Below are 6987 nucleotides of genomic sequence, written 5' to 3' on the forward strand. Positions count from 1 at the left end.
TTCTCTTGGATTGTAAACTAAGTTTCAAGGAACACATGGAATACATCATCCCAAAAGCTTCTAAAATGCTTGGATTCGTATTCCGCATAACTAAGCACTTCACTGACATATACTGTTTAAAAGCGATGTATTGCACTTTGGTCCGATCTACTCTCGAGTATGCTGCCGTTGTTTGGGCACCGTACTATCAAAACGGCATCCAGCGTATTGAATCTATCCAACGCAACTTCGATCGCTTTGCACTTTGTCGTCTTCCTTGGAACGATCCTCATAATCTTCCCAGCTACCAGGACCGTTGTAAGCTAATTGATCTTGACCTCCTATCCGTTCACCGTGATGTCTCAAAAGCAGTCTTTGTTTCTGATTTAATATTATCAAGAATTGATTGTCCAGATCTGTTAAAAAAATTGAATTTCGACATCCATCAACGCTGTCTTCGATACCAGCCATTTCTGAGGTTACCTCGTGCTAGAACAAATTATGCATATAACGAACCTTTCCACAGCATGTGTCGCCTTTTCAATGGCTGTTTTCGATTTCCACTTGTGTACTACTGCAAAAAAAAAGTTTCCTGAATACTCTCTCTTGTTAGCTTTAATTCTATCTATGATCTCAGAGGCAGGCATAGTTATAGTTTTTATGTTACTTTATTTTATTTTAATTTTAATTTGTTATTTTGAGATAAAGATTAGCGATAGTTGTATTTTCAAGCAAGAAAATGTATCTGTTGGATATTTTTAATCTGTTGATACAAAACATGAGAAGGTTTTATGCCTGTTGGAGAAAGAGGTTTAGAAAATCTCAGCTCCAGTGGTCTTTTCCCGGCTCCAAACAAATATACAGTAGATCCGAATTTGATTATCAGAAAGCTTTCATATAATTGCTGTTAATAAGGCCAAAATGGGTTTTGAGGACCCGGCACCTTCCAGCAAGAACATTCGGCCATATAATACCAACTGAAACTCACCTGAACTTAGATTTTAATGAATGGCAAATGAATGCATCCAAAGTTTATTGATTTTAATCAGATCCTATTCGTGGTTCTTGAATTACAAGCTGTTAGTGAGGGTCGGGTATAGCGTGAAGGGTAAGTCGATGCCTAAGGTCAGAAAGTTACTATTGTACATATTTATATGTATATATAGCCTCGGTTGTAAAGTCGGTTTTCACAGCGATTGCATAGCCTTTCTATATGCGAAAGGCAAAATGTACATGGAAATATCAAATTTACATATGAAGAAGAAAAAGAGAAAGAAAGAGATTACCTGTTTCAAATATTCTCGTTAATGAAAGATGATTAGTCGACCGTACAAATATTTTGCATTAATTATGGTTTCGGCTTTAGCGGTCTGTTAAATAAGAACGGATGTTATATACTGCCCGACGTTTCGACCACTGGTTATGGTCTTTTCAAGGGAAACTGTAAGTTTATTGGTTATGAAAGATATTACAAAAATATTGAAAACTTTGTGTTAACTCACTATCTTATCGTTCCTCGTCTAAAAATCGTATGCCCACGAACGGTTGTTTACATAATAAAAAAGCTTCTTTCGTCACTTTTCTAAAATATACAAAAAACACATGAACCAAAACCTGTTCATTTAAAATCATTAACATATTTTAGTTGAACTGATTTCTTACGTTTCACTAATAACGTTTGTTTTAAACATTAGTCTGTTTTACCACTATGCACTACCTAACGTCTCTTTCAAAGATGGTGGGTAAATGATGAGATGGTGCTGAATTCGGTGAACTTATTTGCGTGACTGAGCTTGAGCGAGAATGGTGAGATGATAATTTATCATTCTGCTGTGCTTTTGATCTAGAGATCTTAGAGTATGTAGTTTTAACTGTGTGGAGTACGCCTGCGTATGTAGTACTTAAACCGTCTATGTCTGTGCGGTGATTGATAGTGTTAGGAGTGTTTACAATATGACACATTTCTAATATAGGTAAAGAAGTGGATTTGAAACTACGATCTATGATTTTAGTCTGACTTAGATCAAAACTATGTTTATAGCGTATGACATGATCTACAAGTGCGGTTTTTACCTTTCTCTATAAAATCTTCGAACTTGATCAATGGCCCGACAGTAGCTTTCAAACGAGCCCAAGTTTGTTAAAATCGGTTCAGTCAGCTTGTAATTCAAGAACCACGAATAGGATCTGATTAAAATCAATAAACTTTGGATGCATTCATTTGCCATTCATTAAAATCTAAGTTCAGGTGAGATTCAGTTGGTATTATATGGCCGAATGTTCTTGCTGGAAGGTGCCGGGTCCTCAAAACCCATTTTGGCCTTATTAACAGCAATTATATGAAAGCTTTCTGATAATCAAATTCGGATCTACTGTATATTTGTTTATTTGTTTGGAGCCGGGAAAAGACCACTGGAGCTGAGATTCTCTAAACCTCTTTCTCCAACAGGCATAAAACCTTCTCATGTTTTGTATCAACAGATTAAAAATATCCAACAGATACATTTTCTTGCTTGAAAATACAACTATCGCTAATCTTTATCTCAAAATAACAAATTAAAATTAAAATAAAATAAAGTAACATAAAAACTATAACTATGCCTGCCTCTGAGATCGTAGATAGAATTAGAGCTAACAAGAGAGAGTATTCAGGAAACTTTTTTTTTGCAGTAGTACACAAGTGGAAATCGAAAACAGCCATTGAAAAGGCGATACATGCTGTGGAAAGGTTCGTTATATGCATAATTTGTTCTAGCACGAGGTAACCTCAGAAATGGCTGGTATCGAAGACAGCGTTGATGGATGTAGAAATTCAATTTTTTTTAACAGATCAGATAACACATTAAAACTGCATGAAACATTAGTGTCATCTAAAAAAATTCAACTTTCTTGGACTTTTGATATTTTTTCTAAGTCCCAAAAAATCGATTTTTTCAAAAAAAAAATTTTTTCGAGATGACACTAAATCTCGACGTTTCATGCAACTCTAAGCCTTTTGGCATCAAAATTTTTTTTTCGGTTTCGAAAATTTCATGTACCACCACCACCCACCCTATGGTGATTTTTCAAGATATATGAAAATTCCACTAAGTGGACTGAGAAGGCTTAATGCCTTTCTCTATAGAAAGGTATTAGAATTGCTGGAAAAACCGACTTTCGAACGGAGCCTCGGAGACCCATAGTGTTATATACCATTCGACTCAGTTCGACGAGATCGAAAAATGTGTGTGTGTGTGTATGTTTTTAGATTAGCATCACTGTTCTCATACAAATAGGCAACGCAAATGTCAAGCACTAGTTTGGAAAATTGATGCTGACTGTGTGACATAAACACTGAAGCATGCTTTTCTGAACTACTCGAATCAATCTGAATCAATTGGTGTCAAAATTAGTATCAAAAATTATTTGAGAGAAGTATGAAACATATTTTCATGAGACTGTTATGAAAGAAGAGAAAGGCATTATCACACCACTAGGTGAATTAAGAAGGGGGTTTCTTTTAATTTTGCTATTTCGCTATCTATATATCCAGGTCTGTCTGACATTAGTTCTAAGTATTTGGTTATATTTGATTTATGTCCACTGTGCCGCACTTTTAGTTGATTTGAAGTCACTCCTATGTAACATTTATCGCATGTGTTGCACGGAATGCTGTAGATGACACGTGCCTGTTGGAGGGTAGGAACTGGATCTTTGATCGGTGGTAAATATTTATTTGTTGCATGGATGGTTTTCGGTACGAGTTTGATGAACGGATAGTATTTTTTCAAATATGTTGGTATTGTTGTTGTGAGTTGATTGATATGTGGTATGGATCTGTATATGGTATTTCGTTGATCAGTACTGGAACAGCTGGCTATTGTTGGTTGTGTGGTTATATCTGAGTTAGCAGGATGATTTTCATTTATTGAACTGATGATTTGACTATTGTTCTTTGGTCTGAGTTGTATCAAGTGTGGTAACTCGTTCAATAAAATTTGCTGCTACGTTCATTTTCATCAGCATCGAGTGGAACGAATGGTAGTTTAGTAGTAGTCCAGATGATATCGGCTTTGAATACAATTTTGTTGATATGGTTTGGTTGTTTTGACGGATTACCAAGGTGTCTAAGAACGGTAGTTATCACTTTCTTCCTCTAAGGTGAACTGTATGTGGTGATTATAGCTGTTGAACTTTTGTAGTGTATTTTGTACTTCTGATTTTGGTAATGCGAGTATGAAATCAACCACATACTTTTTTAATAATAGGTGTGTTGAACGTTAGTATTGCGAGTTATGTAGTTTTGTATTATAAATGCCAGTGTAGAATATATGAGTTTCAAAAATAATAAAAAAAATGTTTTAAATGTTATACTTAGTATTAAATTCCGAAAGTCCCAATTAAAGATTGTGATTCCCCAGATGATATCATCCTTCATTCTTGTTGGTTTAAATTTCGAGTGTAAGCTGGGTTTCGTATTCTAAGAAGAAAAAGAAGACATGCATCGCGAGCATATAAATTCGTGCGTGATTGGCCGGCAGCTCATTCTTGCGACTACTTTCGAGATGGACGGATCGGACCAAACTGAGGACACTGCAAGCAAGCAGCCTCAACGGATGCGGTTAGCCAAGAATGGCTCTTCGAAGGGTGCAACGAAGCGCGTGAGACTGACTAAGGATAGTCCCCGGAGGGTTGCGAGCGAGCAACCTCATCGAGTGCGGCCACTTACGGATGTCGGCAGTGAGATTATCACAGCGACTACTGTTCCAGCCGAGCAGCGTGATGGCGTGCCTGCCGATTAGCAAACTGCCCCTACAACATCGATTCTCGACAATGGCGCAGTGGAACCTCGCAAAAAGTAAGTATTAAAAGAAAAATAAGAAAGAAGTGAAAAAAAAAGAGAAAACGATACTTGACGCTCTTTGTTTTGGTTCCGGTAGGAATAGACGGAAGCAGTCACGTACCCAGAGGGGGGCCCGAGGGGCCCGGGCCCTCCCGAAATCAAAAACAGATATATAATTATTTAGAAGGTCTAAGACATGTGTTGCAGAAATAACAAGACAGTGAACGTAAAGAAATGTAACACAATAACAGTTTCAGTGGAAAAGTTTAAAGTGTCTGTTAAAAACACCCGTAAAAAGCACACCGAGAATTAGGTACATAAGCAATCTTCATTTACATTATTTTTTATCTTTGGGCCCCTCCCGAAACGAAATCCTGGGTACGGGCCTGGACGGAAGCCAATTGTTTTGTTTACGGTCCTGATGGAAATAGGCAGGAACCGTTTCAATCTGATTCCGGTACCAATAGACGGAATTAAAACAAAATTACATATGAATCGCGAATATAAATAACTGTTTTCCGGTGGTAATGGACGGAAATCCGTTATAAAAAAAATATGAACAAGAAAATAGATGTTAAAATGCTATTACGTTATCTGTGTTATTGAAATTATACACTATTAAAGCACGAAATTATTTCTGATATTACAGTAAATCATCAAAGAAACTTATGCAGCTGTTGAAGATAGCAATCGAAAAAAATAACTCGCTTCGAGAACAAGAGGCGCTATTACAGGCCAATCCGATTCTCAGAGCCGAATTAGAATCTCCGTGTTCTAGCACCATGCGTCGAGACTTTGGGGAATCTAGACAAGATTCGTTACTATTATCAACAATGAGCAGTTGGACACTCGGCACTATCAGCATACCGGAATGTGTTCCCGCAGAGGTAGAAACTGAAATCGACAAGAGAGCATTTGAATACTGGAAGGATATCTTCTACGCAGCTATTCAGATCATCAATTCTACGGATGAGCGAATTCTTTTTGGTTTATTTAAAATCAAAGCCGGGCAGAAGTTACGTGACATACTGAACACAACAATATCTTCTTCATCCATGTCAAGCGAGACTGAGTCTCCGCTGTCGAACGCTATGGAACGGCTAGATGATTATTTCGGATCTCGTACATACATATTAGCTCAGAGAGGCAAGTTAATGAACATGTTCCAATTACATACTGAAAGTAGTATCCAATTTGTAAGAAGAGTCGCAAATTCAGCCAAACTATGCAATTATAAAGGCGAGGAAGATAGCTCACAGAAATTGGGTACGACAGGGGTCCATGAAGGACTTAATTGATCTAGTTCGCGACCGAGAACTGGAAAAAGCAAACGAAGAAGAATTTCAACGAACTCACGGTGACTCTAGCGTGGCGAAGATAGCTGCAATCGATCAGACTAGGGCTGGCAAATATATTCACAATTATAGAAATAATCATAATTTTCCTCGAGGCATGCGTTTTGGTGGACAAAGATATATGGGAGGCAAAGGAAGAGCCAGAGGTCGGTCAAACAATAGATTTGATGTAGCCAACAACTGTTGGAGATATGGAAGCGTTTTCCATCTTCCGAACCAATGTCACGCAATACAGAAGGTGTGTCGCGTTTGTGAAAAAATGGGCCATATTGGTCGAGTTTGCTCATCTCGTCGTTTGGAACACCCGAATCTTCAACATAACGAATTAAATGAGCATCAGAAAATTGCGGCCATCGAAGGCAATAAGGATGAAGAAACATGCTCAGAGGTACATGAAGCTAATGAAAAATCAGTGTGAAATTAATTCGATATTTTTTATGAATTTGCAATATATTATTATAAAAAAAAACAAGCGAAAACCCCCAAAAAAAAAGAAACTTTAATAAAATGAATTTCACTAGAATTATCATTTTTTCAAAGGAAAAGAACATCTGACAAAAAATATATATATATTTGATTTATTGCTCTGTTTGGTTCAGGGAGTTCGTAGCATATGTTACATGCAAACATAAAAAAAATTGAATTCTCTAGAGAAATACATTAAAATAATAAGAAAGTAATGTAGATCCATTACTATGTTTACTTACAGATAAGGTTGGCAGTGACAAATTCAGCGGAAAATGATAAAATGAAATCAAATTCGGACACAGTGAACCGTGCACATGCAGAAATTGCGGTAACGAAACCATATCAGAAGTATTCGACGGTGTC

Source organism: Malaya genurostris, chromosome 2 (assembly GCF_030247185.1).
Source record: "Malaya genurostris strain Urasoe2022 chromosome 2, Malgen_1.1, whole genome shotgun sequence".
NCBI lineage: Eukaryota > Metazoa > Arthropoda > Insecta > Diptera > Culicidae > Malaya > Malaya genurostris.